At 48.5% G+C, this 17,413-nt stretch overlaps 1 protein-coding gene across 1 annotated transcript in view; it reads left to right on the forward strand.

The window, feature by feature from the left end:
- Positions 1-17,413, forward strand: part of GABBR2 (gamma-aminobutyric acid (GABA) B receptor, 2) — a 328,099-nt gene that overhangs the window by 279,922 nt on the left and 30,764 nt on the right. The gene's annotated exons all lie outside the window — the stretch shown is intronic.

Raw genomic sequence — 17,413 nt, forward strand, 5'->3', positions numbered from 1 at the left:
CACACACACACACACACACACACACACAGTGTTTCTTTCTCTTTAAAGAAAATAATTGTAGATAATGTCCCCCAAAGTAAAAGTAGTTCCTACAGATAGTATGAAGACCATGAATGAGGTGGAAGGTTGTTTTTGCTTTTTCCAAGCCTTCTTTCCATCCCAGGCCACTGTCTTCACCTGGACATGGCCATTCTGAAAGGGCTTTGAAACAGGAAGAAAATGGCAACAGCATTAGCAGCCAGTGAACACTGATCACCCAGGAGAGCCTCGGCGCAGACACCAAAGCCTGCACCCCCTGAAGCCTTCCCACAGCTGCTCCCCAGACAGGTTGCAACAAGACTTGGGGTCATGTGTCACCCAGTCTCCAGTGGGCCCCAGGTGTGCGAGGTTCACTCACAGAAATGTCTCCACAACTGCTGAACCGCCTACAACAGGAATCCCCTGCAATCGGAGCGCTGAGGCTCTCTGGTCCTTCAGGCAGTGATATGAAGTGAAGGGAGGCTTCAGACAGAGGGCTATTTCAAATTTCCCTCCATGTTGATACTTTTACCAGCCCTTTTTATGGAAGTAAACCAGAGATTTGGAAGTCATGGACGAGAGTTGGCTTTGAAACTGGTGGCTTATTCCAGTTATGTTTCTATGGAAACAGCTATTGGGAGAAGCAAATACATAATTTTAAATAATTTTAACTTTGATCTTCTGTCTCCCTCTACAGTTGCTCTGAAAACAAAAAAAAAAAAAAGAATAAATCTAATCCTAAAGCAGATACTTTCCAAAAACAATTGTTATATTTTAAAGCCTGTCCAAGCCCCATCTCACACTGTTCACTTTGAAATAAAGAGGTACCAGCTGACTGGGGACAGGGACGTGCTAAGGATCAGGGTTTATTCTCTCTTTGGGCTAGATACAGGTCACCTGGTGGCCCAAGGAGCTGATGTTCAGAGTCATAGTCCCAGTGATGGGACTATCATTACCGAAGCCACCAGTCCTGGCTAGTGGGTCAGGTCTTTGTCCAGGGAGGACCCACAGCCAGATCCAAGGCACAGTCCAGGCAGGCAGTGAGACCTGACAAGGACCTCTGACAGGTCCATTAACTGGGGACCACCCGCCTCCAGTAGAGCGACACACTAGCTGAAGTTCTAACCATGTGTTCTACTTATTTAAAACTCTCCCCTTGGGCCTCCCTGGTGGTGCAGTGGGTTAAAACGCAGCACTGAGAAGTTAACCACAGCCGCTTCAACAGGAGTTCGATCCCCACCAGGAAGGTGACCCACATAGCGCAGCAGACCTCTCCTGTCTCACCAGCTGTACCCCTCAGCGGTATATTTTGTCTTTCTGCCTGTTCTACTCCCCACTCTGTCTCTGGTGAATCCTCTCACCGCTCCCGCACCTCTGGCCTGTACCCCAGTTCTATATGGATTAATTAATTAATTTTTTTAAACCTCCCCATTGGCTACAGGATGAAGTACATACTCTTTAGCATGGTTCAGGAGGCCCTCGATGGTCTGACCCCATTTCCCCATTTGCTCCAGCCTCCTCATTGACCCCCTCCCTCACCCCATGTGTTCAAATGTCCAAAATCATGCTCTTTTATCTACCTTTTTTATGGGCTTCCTCCTTTTCCCAGAAAACCCTCCCTTACCCCAGTACATCATCTACATGCAAAATATTCCAACTTGACCTTCAAGAGACAGCTTAGAAACATCTTCTCCCAGACTGTTTGGCCCACAAGGCTGCCCCGCCGAGATCCCCCCTCCCAACCCTGTTTACCCCTCACTCTGAACACAACCTTGGTAATCTGCCTGCCCCCTTAGCCCACGACTGCCTCAGAGGCCAGGCCATCTGCATGTCCCCAGCACCCACTGGCAGGGCCTGGCTCAGAGTACATGCTCAGTAAATATTTATTGAATAAATTGTTCCCACCACCTGGAACTCTCTCCCCGTGCCACCATATGTCCGAATTCATCCCATCTGTCTGGACCCATTAAGCCGGCTTCTCCAAGACATGTCTTTGCCGAGTTGCAATTTAATTTAATATCACACCCTCACCTTTTACCAAGGGTCCATTCGCGAAGCTAACACTTTCCATTGAAGAATGATGTAGCATCTTCTACAAAGCTGTGGTGCTCGCTTTGTGACTGGGCGCCCCTGAGATAAAGCTCCTCGTGAGATTAGCATCAGGAATTGGGCCCTGCTTGATCTTGTATCTACTTCCTTCCTTCTATGGAGCAGTCATAACTGAATAAGCCACTGTTTTCTTTCTAACCTTGGTTGCCAGAAAGTTGGAGCCAAATTCAATACTCGGCCATAATAACCATCTCATCCCAGCTCCAGAAGGATTATCTCACATTCCAATCGCTTGTCTTTATTTTTAACTGTCCAGTTGTGTTTGGTCTTTGATGATGTGCTGCCCCAGGCCTTTGGGGAGAAGAGGCAAGGTGTGAATTCCAGATTAAGTTATTAAAATGAGGAGGCTAGACAAGATTTAACTGGAATGATATGCCAGAGAGACATTTTGAAGATGTCCTGTGACATTGCTTTTCTGGCATGTGTCCCGACTGCACTGAGCTGCCGTCAGCATCTGGGCCCAGGGTGTGGGGTTGACGGACTCTGCCAGCCACAGCCGCGTTTCTGGAGCATCTTAGCTAAGTGGAGATTGCAGTGTATTTCATCTTCTGTGCTGCCTCCCCTGTGCCTTGGGGAGACACCCAGACCCTAGGGGCCCCTCCTGACACAAAGCCAAAGACACAGCCCTGCAGTGCCAAGAGACGACCCTGAGGCTAAAAATGTTCTCAACCTGCTCAGGCGCCCTCCAGGGGACGGGCTGTTTACTAGAAATTCTCAAGTGCCATTGAGCAAAACAGCCGGAAAACCATCCTGTGGTAACGGCATCACCTGCCCTTTGGTGTCTTGGGAAAAGCATTCTAGCTCTTGAGCAAAGCGAGCCTTTCAAGTTTGCTGGTTTTTCCCAGCCCACACATGCACACTGGCAGAAGTTCAGTAGTGCCACCCACAGAGACCTTCCCTCTTCGATTGTGGGGGAATTCTGACCAACCTACCTCTTTTTTTGTTTGGTTGTTTTTATTAATTATTATTTTACATCATTCATTTTGTGCATTTTTTCATCTCACTTCTAATCCCCATGGACTTTCCACCACTAACTCACCCGTGTGCCATCACCATAGCCCAGTGCACTCTTCCCACCCCCATTCTGATCCCATTCCCTCTCCACCCCCATAAAATGTCTCTGGTTTATATTTGTTCATTGTTTTCGTTTTTACTTTATTGCATTTGTTTCTCTCCCCGCCCCACCCCCATCCCTTACGCTCCAGCTATGACTGAAACTATCTGGTATTTTTCTTTTCTTTCTGGCTAATTTCACTAGGCATGATCCATTCCAGCTCCATCTAAGTGGCTGCAAAAGGCACTAGTCTATCTTTTTTATTGTTGAGTAATATTCCATTGTGTATATGCACCACATCTTTTTAATACAGTCATCTACTTTTGGGCACTTGGGTTGATTCCACATCTTCCCTATTATAAACAGAGCAGCAATAAATATGGGGGAGCACCAACCTACCTCTTTGTAAACAATGCATCATGGAGGAACTCTAGCATTAAGGGATGGGATTGGGTGGGGGCAGCAAGGGCTGTGTTCAGCTCTGTGGAGACTTCTGGGTGCGGTCAGACACATGCTTGCAGCCATCGCCAAAGCATCTTCTCTACAACACGTGCCTCCTGGCTGTTGGTTTTTAGTTTTCATTACTGTACTGAGGTCCTGGGCTTGCTTTTTTAAAACATGAGCCAGGACTGAGTTTAGATTTAATGGTCCTCAGGCTGCAAAAATGAGAGAGAACTTGTGTTAGTCAAGGCGGGCTAGGTCTCTCTGTCATAAAAACAACAAAATTAAATACCCTAGTGAATTAAATCAATTGTTTCTTGATTCACCATAGCTCTTTTCCATGGCTCCTCTCCCAACCCCCCTGCCAAATGTCCTCACTCAAGGACACCATGGGTGTGACAACTCCCGGGAAATTCCTCATGGCAGAGGAAAGAGCGCAATCCAAGTGCGCACTCACTTGTGAAGCTTCCATTCCAGAATGCTCTACGTCACTTCCACTCACACTGCATCGGCCACGCATTAGCGCTCCATGCCTGAGGTCAGGGGGGCAGGCAGGGAGGACACCCTACCATGTGCCAAGAAGGGAGCAGGTATTGCTGTCAGACCCTGCCCCGGCCCCATCCACTACCACGCTCCTGAGGAGAGGCCCAGAAGGAGGGCGTTTTGCACTCACAGCTGCCTCCCCAGCACCTGGAAAAGTGCCTGGCACACAGCTCACTTCAATAAGTACCAGAAGTAGAGCTTTCTTTTTCTTTTCAATATTTTATGTCTTGTTACTAGCGTATAGTGCAATCTTCTGCTTCTATATTTATGAAATGTAATTGTTTTACATCCTTGTCAATATTCTGACAGTATAAGACTTCTCCTCTCCAGGGTGGTCACCTTGCTCTCCCATCACCTCTCCCACACACAGTGCTTCCACCCACCCCTCTCCCCACCCCCACCCCCCACCTCTTGCTGCCCCTCCCAGCCCTGCCCCATATACACCCTCCTTCTCCTCTGATGATGATTCAGATCTGTGGTCCCTTTTCAAGGGTTGGTTTTGCATGTTTGTCTTTAACCCTTTGTTTAGTTTCCTGCCATGACCACACTCTGCCTGCCCTGGTTTGAGCTGTTTTGTTTCCAGATAACCCCTGTCTGTTGAGGGGAGGGAACAGGAAGAAACCATTGCCTGATCCAAGGTCATGAAAGTTTATTACACCTCTGTTTTCTTCTAAGAGACTTCTCATATTTAGCTATTTTGATCTATTTTTTTAGCTAATTTTGTATATGATATGGAGTAAGGTACAGACATAATTCTTTTGCACGTGGATAGCTAGTGTCCAAACACCGTTTGTTGAAGAAAGTATTATTTCCCCCATTGAGTAGTCTTCTGACCCCTATTGAAAATTAATTGACCACTGATGTGAGTTTTTCTGGCCTCTCAATTTTAGTCTCAATCTTTATATCTACCTATATGCCAACACCACACTGCATGGATTACAGTAACTAATGATAAGTTTTGGAATCGAGAACTATGAACATTCCAAGTTTGTTTTTCTCTATCAAGATTGCTTTGGCTATTTAAGGTTCCTTGTGGTTTCAGATGAATTATAAAGTTCAGTTCTCCCAAGTCTTGAAAAAAGGTCTTCTCATTGATGTGGCATTGAATTTATAATCAATTTGAGAAGTATTCCATGTTAACAAAATGGCTTCCAATATATATATTTTTTAATTTATTTATTTATGCACACAAGAACTGGGATAGAGGTCAGAAGTGACAGGGGTGAAAGAACTCACCAAAGACAGAGTGGGGAGCAGAACAGGCAGATCTACTAAAATACACTGCTAACAGGAGCAGCAGGTGAAACAGGAGAGGTCTGTTGTGCTATGCGGGTCACCTCCCTGGCCGGGGATCAAACGCGCGCTGCAGTGACTATAGACAGCTTCACAGTGCTGTGCTTCAACCCATTGTGCTACAGGGAGGGCCCCTGGCCTCCAATATTCTCACCCTATTTCTCCACCATGTCATTTACCCCTCAGTCTCTCATCTAATTTCTGTCTTCCTCAACTAAATTATGAGATGTGAATAGGACCCTGTTGGTCATGGTTAGTGCTCTACCCCCATAGCTAACCAAGTGTCTAGTAGGCACATTGTAGGGCAGTGTTTATGTATTGAATGGACAAGTGATAAGCAAAGGAAAATGTGCATGGATGGATGGGTGGGCAGGGGGATAGGTGAGCGGTTGGTGGATGGATAGGGGTGGGTGAGTGGATGGATGGATGGATGGATGATGGATGTATGTTTGTATGGATGGATGGATGATGGATGTATGTATGGATAGATGGATAGATGGATGGATGGATGATGGATGGATGGATGGATGGATGATGGATGGATGATGGATGGATGGATAGATGGATAGATGGATGGATGGATAATGGATAGACGGATGGATGGATGGATGATGGATGGATGGATGGATGATGGATGGATGATGGATGGCTAGATGGATGGATGGATAGATGGATGGATGGATAGATGGTTGGATGGATGGATGGTGGATGGATGGATGGATGGATGGATGGATGGATGGATGGATGGATGGATGGTGGATGGACAAGCTTCCCTGAAATGACATTTTCAGCATTGGCAAGCATGACCAAATGACACAGTTACTCAGTTGCTGACTTAAATTATTAAATGAATAAGTTGATACCAAAAAGAAAAGTCAGTTCTGTTTTAAAGATGAAGAGGATGATTTTTTTTTAATTATCTTAAGGGTAGCTAGATTTATGGCTCTTAGTCTTGCGCCTCACCCAAAAGAAATCTTTTTAAAAACACTGGTGCTCATGTCTCACTCCACAGAGTACTGATTCAGTTGATTTGGGTCCTGGCAATTGGATTTTTTTTTAAGATTTATTTATTTATTTATACAGAACTGGGGTACAGGCCAGAAATGCGGAGGGTAAGAGGATTCATCAGGAACAGAGTGGGGAGCAGAACAGGCAGATCAACGAAGTACACTGCTGAGGGGAGCAGCAGGCGGGTCAGGAGAGGTCTGCCTCGCCATGTGGATCTCCTCTGGGGCAGGCATGGAACTGGTAGTGAAGCTGTTGAAGCTAGCTTGCAGTGCTGCATCCTAACCTGTTGTGCCACCAGGGAGGGTCCTGGATTTTTTTTTAATTGGCCTTGGGTTCTAGTGTATAGCCAAGGTTGACGCTTTCTGGAGCAGAGAGACCATCATCAGTCTCTAGGAAGCATCCATGCCTGCACTTTGGATGCACAGTTAGAAATAGACTCAGGACAATATATTAAGGAAAGAAAAGAAAAGCTGAATCCAGGAAATCTGAACCCTAATCCATCCCTAACAGACCTATCCCCCACCAAACCTGAACCCCAGACTGAGAACTTGATGGAGACAAAGGAAATGACGATGCAGAGAGGGCCTCAGGGAGACCCTGAACGAGCCCCTCTGGTCTCATGATTTTCTGAAAATCTTTAAACCATCATTTGAACAATTGTTTTCCCAGTGGAAGAGAGAGGGTAACAGGAGAAAAGGAGAATTGCCAAGATTTCAATTTCTGCAGCAACTCTCTTGCAATTGAGAAGTAGGGGGTGAGGAAGTTCTTCAGGAAGTCTTGCAGGAACACCTGCAGTGGTGGGAAGCAACCACCACCGAAACCCACAGCCGGTAAGGCCCAGCCACTCACCATGCCCCTGCACTGGGGGCCTTGACGCTTGGTGGGATGTTCCGCACTGTCTGCCATTGGTTAGCCTGGAGTTTCTCCCTAAAGCGACAGGAGATTGCCTTTCCAATATGAAATCATTTGACCTTAATTTGGAATAGTTAACATGACCCAGAGATGCTCAGTTGAGTTGAGGGGACACTGACACCCACTGTGAGCCCCTCCCAAGAGCTCAGAGAACAGACACATCTCTGGTCCCATCCAATTCTCAGTGTCCAGCCCACCCACACCCCCGCCCTTCACTGGACGAGGACCCTCACCCTAGGGCTATCACTCTCAGGTACAGCCAATGTACCACTGGCAAGGCCAGGCTGTGAGGCCACCACGCCTCTCACTGGCACCATGTGGCACCTTCACCGGGCACATGGACTCCTCCATTTTAGAGATGAGGAAGCTGAGGGCAGACGTGAGCTAACTGGTCTTGGACAACCTTCCTTTGGACATACTGGTGGGCCCTTCTGCTGGCTCAGTTCACACTTCCTGCTTCCCTTTCATCAATGCTACTTTACTTGGTTTCATTTTTTTTTAAGGATTTATTTATCTATGTTTACAGAACTGGGGTACATGTCAGAGGTGCGGGGGGTGAGAGAACTCACCAGAGACAGAGTGGAGACCCGAACAGGTAGATTGACTGAAATACATTGCTGAGGGGAGCAGCAGGCAGGTCAGGAGAGGTCTGCCGTGCCATGTGGTCACCTCCCTGGCCAGGGACCGAACTCGTGCTGCAGTGGCTTCAGAGAGCTTCCTAACGCTGTGCTTTAACACTTTGCACCACCAGTGAGGGCCCTACTTGGCTTTAATTTTAAAGAAACATGCTCTTCACTGACATTTTAATATTGCCCACACCCATGGTGCATCATTTTCTCATGTTAACGTCTCCATCTCTCATGCCTGTGATCACCTGGTTGAGGTAGAACTCTGGTGAGCAGATGTTCAAACCTAGACTGTGGAGATCTCAGCATTGTCTCCCAGCTTCACCTCATGCTCACAGCAGCTCTATTCAGCCTCCATCCAGGAGGCCAAGGAAGGCACAATGAGAACAGCAATAGCAAAAATACTCCCACAGCTTCCACTGAGCTGACACTATGTGTTAGGAAGGGCTCCATGTGCTCTGTCAGTTCATTCCATCCTCTCCACAACCCCATGCAGTAGCTGCCTTTACTACCCGCAGTCCACAGAGGAAGCAGACAGAGGGGTTGAAGAGCGTGCCCTCCATTACACCCCAGGGAACTAGGTCGCAGATGGCCCACATGGGTAAGCAGATGGACGCAGGAGTTAGGCCTCACTTCAGAGCCTAGCTCAGCCACTTACCTGTGAAGTTAGGGAACAGTAGCAAGATGAATTGTGACATCCTCCCCCTGCACCGGCAAATGTGAATTTATTTAGTAAAAGGGCTTTTTTGCACATATAATTAAGTTAAAGATCTTAAGATAAAACCATCCTGGACCAGCAGGAAATCCAATGACAACGATCTTTAAAAGAAACAGAAGAGGAAACACAGAGGCAGAGGCTGGTGAAGATGGAAGCAGAAATTGGAGTGGTGCAGCCGCAAGCCAAGAACGCCGCCCAGAAGCTATGAGATTCTTCCCTAGAGTCTTTAGAGGGAATACAGCCCCGCTACCACCTGATGGTCAGACTTCTGGCTTCTAGAACTGTGCAAGAATTCATTTCTGTTGTTTTGAGGTGCCCAGTGAGTGAGCACTCGTTATGGAAACCCCCCCCAAAAAAATGTGCACAGTGCATGACTTAACTCTGAGAACCATGGTCTCTTCATCCATGCTGGGGGTCTAGGTATTAGTAATGCGCCCTCCTAGGTGGGAAGAAGGGGCAGGGCCTGTGAAGGGCTTACCCTGGCCTCGCACATCTTGAGCACTCAGCAAAGACAAGCTCTTATAAGGAGCATTATTTGTCACCTGGCCTTGAACCCTCGGAGCGCTGGCCCCTCATTTTGCCATTTTGCAGTGTCTGACTTCTTTCACTGGGACCCCTGAGCTGAGCCCTGCTCCTGGCTCAGGCAGCTCGAGGAGTCACATGGGACACCCAGACCCAGCCTGCTGAGCAGTCCCTCCAGCCCATACCGCCAGAGCCGCCGGAGCAAGACTATGAACATCCGCTCGTGGCATTTTAATATTTCACCCAAGAAGTCATTTTCTTACATGAGCCAGACACAGAAGGTTCAGAGAAATAAATCAAAAAAGGTAACTCTGGACGGGAATGATTTCTGCCAACGGGCATGAGGATTTTCCTGCGTCTGCTCAGCTCCTGCTGTCTTATCTGCATCTTACAGCAGACAGGAAGCCAGCTGACGAGAGATTGCATGTTCTTACCAATTATTAAAAATATATGGCAGTCTTCTGGAAACGCATTCACATGGCAAGGAATAGGGGTGCATTCACCAGCCCAGGCTCCAGGCCTGTGGGCTCTGGCGGGATGATGGGGGACCCCTAGACATTACAATCCAAGGTTGTCCTTTGTATTCTGCCATTACCAGTTGTGTGACCTTGGGCGAGTAACACCCTCACTGGGCGTTCAGCGCCCAGCCCTCCTTCCCGGGTATGATAACATGTTCACGTGCCTAGCACCAAGCCTGACACGTAGGCTTTCAATCACTGTGGCTTCTGCCCCAGCTCTGACTCAGAATTCCCCGACTCCACTGAGAAATTGGCATTACTCACCCCTTCGAGGGAGGGCCTAAGGAACAAAGCTGCTTGGAGGTGGAGGTGGATTTACAACTCCCATTGTACTTCTGCCAAAGTCCATTCACTTCATCCTCACCATCACTCTGAGAGTATCATCTCCCCCATTTTGCAGGTGAGCCCCTGGAGCGGCTCTGAATCTCGATGGTCTCTGGGTCACACCATAGCTAGCGGGCTCAGAGACGAAAGCCAGGCCTGCTGCTCCCCAAAGTGTTGCTCCTTCTATGCTCCACACAGACTCTCCGATGAAATAATGGATGTGAGATCGCTTCAGAGGAGCACAGCTCTATCCTGTGAGAGTCCTGTAACTTTACCATGTCTGTGATCAGACTTCCTAACTGCCTTTTTGTCCACTTTTATTGTCCACACTCCCCTCTCCCAGGTATCAGGCCCTTGAATCATTCTCCTGTATCTCATTCCCAGGCAGTCTCGGAACTGGAGGGCACAGGCTAACCGCATCCTCACCTGAGCACTCCCACTGCCTCACCCACCTGTCTTCTTGCATATCTGCCCTCTGCCCACCCACACACTCTCACTCCCACATCCTCCAGGAGGCCCCCAGCTCTGCCTCTGTCCTAGACATGTGCCCAAGAAGCTCAGCTGTCTCCGTGAAGCCACAAGGGAGACACGTGTCATTCATTCATTTGCCAAACCCACATTTGCTGGGCACCCCCTATGTGCCAGATACTGGGGCCCCAGTAATGTATGAGGCACCACCCCTGTTCTCAAGATTCCCTCTGTCCAAGGAGGCAGATGTATTAATCGACTTTGTCAGTGCAGATGACAAGTGCTATAATAGTTCAGTTCCCAGTCATCCTACCTTGAGAAATAGTTCACCAAAAAGGGAGGGGACTTGGGCTGGGGGGGGTGGCATTGGGAGGTTCTGGGAGAACAAAAAGGATTTGGTTAGTTAAAGAATACAGGGGGCCCTCCCTGGTGGTGCAGCGTCTTAAAGCACAGCACTAAGAAGCTAAAGTCACTTTCGCATGAGTTCAATCCCCTGCCCAGGAGGTGACCACATGGCGTGGCAGACCTCTCCTGACTCACCCGCTGCTCCCCTCAGCAGTGTACTCCCCAGTCTGCCTGTCCTGCTCCCCACTTTATCTCTGGTGAAGCCTCTCACCACCCTTGCACCTCTGGCCTGTAGCCCAGTTCTGTATGTGTAAATAAATAAATCTTTAAAAAGAAGAAGAAGAAAACAGGAGCTGTACAAAGCTGTCTGGCAGTTCCTCAAAAGGTTAGTTACCATATGACCCAGCCACTCCATTACTAAGTAAACTCAGGAGCAATGAAACCTGTATACATGGGTATGCTCACCACAGCATTGTTCATAATCGCCACAAATGTGGAAACAGCCCAGATACTCATCATAGAGTGAGTAGACGAGCAAAATGTGTACTCTCCAGACAATGGAATTTTATTCACCATAAAGAGGAATGAAGTTCTAACACAAGTTACAACATGGATATCAGCCTTGAAAGCACCCAATTCAGTGAAAGAAATCGGACCAAAAGGGCCACATATTGTATGATCCCATTTATGTGAACTGTCCAGAAAAGGCAAATCTATAGAGAAATTAAGTAGATTAGGGGCAGCGGGAGAAAGGTGGGAGTAATGAAAATCATGTGGCATTAGAGAGCAGTGCTGTTTGACTGGTGTTGTAAACATGCTAAAAACTGCTGGTTATACATTTCAAAGTCATTTGAAAGGTGGATTTTGTTATGTGAGATTTAGCTCAAAGTTTTTAAAATGGCAAAATTATTCAAGGAAAAGGGTGAAAGGTATTCCAGAGCAAGGGTGAAGAGGGGATGCTGGCCCTCCCTGGGGGTACAATGACTTAGGTCACAGCACTGCAAGCTAGCAACAGCCACTTCAGCGCAAGTTCGATCCCTGCCATGCTGGTGACCCACATGGCGAAGCAAACCTCTTCTGTCTCACCTACTTTGTCGAACTGCCTGTTCTGCCCCCCGACTCTGTTTCTAGTAAATACTCTCACTGCCTCTGCACCTCTGGCCTGTACCCCAGTTCTGTATGCATAAATAATCTTTAAAAAAGAAAAATAACATATAAAAAAAAGAGGGCAGCAAGTATCCTGTTCACCTGGAGTACATTGCATTATATAGTAAGACTGTCACTTTGCAGCTTCAGAAGGCTAAGTGATGGCCAGCCCTAGTTTTAGGTTGTTGCAAGTAAGTGAAATTGAAGTACACAGTGGAGAGAGCAATTGATATTGTGGAAAGGTCCTCAGGTAATGGCTTCAGGTACAGATTGACCAAGGGTCAGTTCCACTTCTCTGGGATTCATTTGTCTGTGCCTTCTTCCATGTATGAAGTGGGTCATCATATTAGCTACCCACATGTTATGGAGTTGTAAAAAGAAAATACAGTGGAATGCAATTTAGAAAGTCCTTAGATGATTTCCTCGATAATATGCAGCTTAAGCTGAGGAGTAAATGTTGGCACAGTGGCCTTCCAGGTACATGAAGATCCTTGAGTAGGGTAGGTCTATGAAGAGTTCAAGAATCAGTAAGATCTGGATGCTTGTGGGTAGACAATAAGTCAGACCCAGAGGGAGCTTGATGTTAACCTAGCAATGGTGAGCCATCCTAGCAGTGGGAACACCTTTATCAAAGTTCACTCTGCTTATCAGATACTATTATTGTTACTTTTCCTAACTATAATAATACAGTAACATGGTGCTGAAGGACAATGAACTCATTCATGCTGAAGTATCAGAGAATGGTATTTATTTTCAAATGGTTTGTGAGAGAAAGTGTGTATGTCTGTGTTACACACACACGCGTGTGTGTGTGTGCATGTGTGTCTGCCTGCATGTGGGCAGAGAGAGAGCGAGTAGACAAGCTACTAGCAAGTGTTGGTTCCTGGTGGAGGGTGCACAATTGTTAGTTATACTACTCAGCTTTTCTGTATGCTTGGAAAATGTTTTCATAAAGATTTGTGAAAAGTAGAGAGGGGAAACTCTCTGTGAGAGAAACAGGCTGGCGGCATGGGCAGGGGGTGGGCGTGGGGATGCAGTGAGGGCAAGCATGTGAAGGGGTGTGCTGTTGGTGAGCTGGACAGAGGCCCCAGCCCTGGGGATCCCAGAAGGTGCGAGGGAAGGAGACACAGTGGCCCAAGGACTTGGCAGCTTCTACCTGAGAGTCCAGAAGGATCCTGGTGTGAGGCATTGAGCTGGAAGGTGGCCAGGAAAAGGAGGAGGAAAGGGAGCCTTCTGGAAGGGAAATATTGCTCTCATTACTTTCAGTGCACACCTGTGGAGCTAACTGTGACTCCAAACTTGAGAACTTGTTGTGGCCTAAGATACCAACTAAACTGGCCCTTCCATTTCCTGATGGGGAAACTGAGGCATGGACTCACCTGAAACTCTAGAGCCTGCTAGGTGACTGAAGATTACCTTACAGCTTAGACCATTCCTTGGTGCCAGTTCCCAATTCTTCTTCTGAACACCCCAGGACTGGACGCAGGAGAAATGGAACCAAGGAGATGAGTTTGCTCTGCCTTGCCCACTGAATCCTTTAAAATATTTTCGGAATGAATGTATTCTTGAGGAGTGTGTTCATGGGTAGATTTCCTGGAGGGGTAGTTATCGCAGTAGCAGTTGAGCCTAAGCAAGCCCTTTTCTCTTGTCAGGTGCCCATCTAGGGTCTACACATATCTGTCCATGAACCCTCAACCCTATGAAGTGGGTACGAGACCCCTTTTGCAGACTGTGGCCGTGAGCCCAAGTACGTGTTGCAAGGTCTCGTGCTTTGTGAGCAGCAGAGTTGGGGCTGGAGCTCAGTGGGTCAGGCCTAGGGCAGGGTGTGGGCTCCTGTCCTGGCCGAATGGCCCTCCCCATGTTCTCGGTGGCTGGCTGCTGATGGATTGATCTGTTTATTTTGTCAGGGACAGGGTCATTAGAAAATTCTGGCCCCAGTCTCACGGGTATTTCTGCAGGAAGACCAGACCTATTTATTACTCATAAAGTATTTTGGGGGTCCGTGATAAAAAAGAAAGACAAAACTTCATTTCACTTCTCTGCTACATTGCTCATTCTTTTTTAATAACCCTCTCTTATCAGCCTCCCGGCAGCTTTTGCATTTCCTGTGCATGTTAATTACTTTATTAATTACGTTGATATCTTTGGTTCTGCCCAGCACATCTTGGCGCATTTTGTTTCCGATGTGCACCCATTCTGCCTTGTTCGTGGACACCCACAGGCCCGCGGCGTGCACGGTTCCCATTTCTAAAAGGGCTTCTTTGAGCCTCGGTAAACACATGGCTTTCAATTAGTCGTGCAGTCCTCGCTTCCATTTTCATCGCAGCCACGTACCTGGCAAAGCATTTTCAACATTCTCCCCAGTGGAGGCTGCGCTATGCTGAGTTCCTGACACTGCTCCTCAATCCTTGTTTTCTCTCCAGGTGACAGCTCAGAGAACCCCACAACCTAGCACTAAATGATATGATACACAATAAGCTCTCTGGGGGGAGGCGGGGAGGAGCAGAACCCTGGATTGGACCCAGACAGGGGTGGCGAGATGAGACTGGAGTGTGGCCTGGGCCAGATCCTGGGAGCTCTTGACTGTTGAGCTCAGAAGTTGCAACTTGATCAGAAAAGCCAGATGGTGTGGAACCTTAACCCCATTTGGGTAAAAGGATGTGGGTGTGGGGTGCGCCCTCCCACCCCTCCCTGGTGGCGCAGCGGGTTAAAGCACAGCACTAAGAAGCTAAAGCCACTTCAGCATGAGTTCCATCCCCACCCCGGAGGTGACCCACATGGCACAGCAGACCTCTCCTGACCCCCCGCTGCTCCCCTCAGCAGTGTACTTCGTCGATCTGCCTGTTCTGCTCCCCGCTCTATCTCTGGTGAATTCTCTCACTGCCCCTACACCTCTGGCCTGTACCCCAGTTCTGTATGGATAAATAAACAAATCTTTTAAAAAAGGGGTATGGGGTGTTCCCAGGAACCCTAGACACCATAGATGTGCCTCTTGAAAATGTACAGTAGGCTTCATGTTTATAGCTCTGCAAGTCCTGCAATTTTAAAATAATTTTTAGCTAATATTTTTTTATCATACAAAATTTTAATTAGCCTTTCCAAAACTCCTTTGGCTCCTTTGGGGACCTTTTCTCATGAAGCGTATTTACATTGATATTCTGAAGGATACCATTTAGGAGCCCAGGGGGCCTTGAGCAGGAGGGGCTTGGCAGTCGATGGTGGAAACCAGGGAGACTGGAGGCTGGAGGGGAAAGTGAGGCGGGCCCCGAGTCACTGAAGCAAGACGAAAGACAGCTCTAAACCAAAGGTTTCAAATGTTTCAGTGTTTTCTTTCCTTTTCATTTCAAGCTGCATTGTTGTCTTAAAATTGGAAAATCACTGTTGCTATAATAAATCATAGCACAAGGATTTTACTCAGGCATAAAATCTGAATGAGAAAAGCAATCTGTACAATCTTCCATCTTCAAAAGAAGCATTTAGCCCAACAGGGTGTTGGAACACAATGGCCATCTGTGTCTGCGCATCGGGGCTTTCCAGCCAGAGGCCCAGCTCATGTCCCAGTGCCTCCCTGGCCCTGTGACCCTGGGCAGACAGGAGTCGCTGGGTCTCCCCTTCCCCTATTCTGAAGAGGAAGAAGGATCCTCCGCATGACTTGGTGTGTGCAACATCCTTAGCTCTGTGCCGGACACGTAATGACAGGAGAGAAAATGTAATTGCCTTTCCGTATTAGCCAGGATGGGTTGGGCCAGGCTGCAGTGATAAAGAACCCCTAAATCTCAGCAGCTAAGTGCTCCAAAGGCCTTCACATTCCCACAGAGGCCCCTGTGAGTCCCAGTGGTCTCCAGGGCAACCGTCTTCCCTGAGACTCAGTGATCAGCCCCCAAGGCGAGGCAGCACACACATCCCCAACAGCCCCTCTGTGCTCACCCTACCGGGCTTCAGGCCACCTCCACCCACAGCCCACTGGCTAGTCATGTGACCACCCCCCCATAATTGTGAAGCGGAAGAGAACTGTGGGCAGGCAGGTGTCAGCGAGTGCCAGGGTCTGCCCTGCCTCATTCCCTGTGGTCAGTCTACTCCCTCCCTGAGGCTCCGTTTCCTCCTCTGTAAATTAGGGCTAACTACAGTCCCGCCTTTCGTGGGATTGTTACAGGGGCAGGTGGGACATGTATGTAAACAGTGCTAAGTTCAAGTTAATGGTGCATCTGCTCGCGTTGCTGCCGAGCCAAAGCCAGGGCCCATTCTGTGGCTCACGGGACTCCTGTGCAGCTGAGACCGCCGGAGACTCATTATGCTCATTCTCGCAACCCCACCTCATCTCTCGCAGCTCACTCCCTTCTCTCGTTTGAGTCTTCTGAGTGGTTTTTCAGTGGGCTCGTAAAGGCGTGGGTGATCTGTTTTGGGGGGGCACCTCCTGTATGGAAAGGGACTCCTGGGAGTGGTGAAGGTGCCCAGGGGCACCAGTCCACGCTCCTAGAGAAGCCTGGTGGTGGGTGTGCATCTTGCCCGCTCCTAGGCCAAGCACAGAATTCTGGTGTGGGCGGTGGACGGTGCCCATGTGCACTGCTGAGCTCCAAGGACCGGTTTTGCTCTGGGCACAGTTCTATGTTGGGAGAACAGGCTCTAGGCCTGGAGGGGGGAGGGGGGCGGGGCAGGGGTGGACAGGAGTCTGGCTCTGCTCAGAACCCCTGGAGACCTGTTTTCTGATCTGGGCCCCAGACTCTAGGGAGATAGTGATGAGATGAAGGGAGGCCAGAATGGGGAAGGAGCAAGAAACTGGGCCATGGAAGAAGAGTTGCAGTCATGCCAGCAGGCTCAGAAAGACACCACTGGCTTCCCTGCAGGACTGCCAGGCACCAAGGAGGAGCCAGGGCCCCGGGGGGGCGGGGTGGGGCCAGCTGGACAGTCCTGGGGGCAGAGACTTCAGCTGGGGATGGTGAAGAGCGCTGACCTTTTAGTCTGACCTATCCCAATCGGAACTGTGCCTTCCTAAGAGGTAGCAAGTGTCTCACGGCCAGAGGTGAGCAGAGAAAAGTGGGATGAGTCCTTGGCAGGAGTTGTACGCCAAAGAAAGGAAATAAGAGGCGATACCTGAATCTCTTGAAGTTCAAATTCTGTGTAATTCTATGCAAAGCTTCCATAATTCTACCTACTAGGATGGTGTCACTGTGAAGACCTCAGTGTGTGTGTCTGTGTCTGTCTGTGTGTGTGTCTGTGTGTGTGTCTGTGTCTAGGTCTGTGTGTGTCCGTGTGTGTGTCTCTGTGTGTATGTGTCTGTGTGTCTGTGTCTGTGTGTGTGTCTGTGTGTGTATCTGTGTATGTGTATGTGTCTGTGTCTGTCGGTGTTTGTGTATGTCCATGTGTGTGT

This window comes from Condylura cristata, unplaced genomic scaffold, assembly GCF_000260355.1.
Source record: "Condylura cristata isolate star-nosed mole 26May11 unplaced genomic scaffold, ConCri1.0 scaffold00006, whole genome shotgun sequence".
NCBI classification, from domain to species: Eukaryota; Metazoa; Chordata; class Mammalia; order Eulipotyphla; family Talpidae; genus Condylura; species Condylura cristata.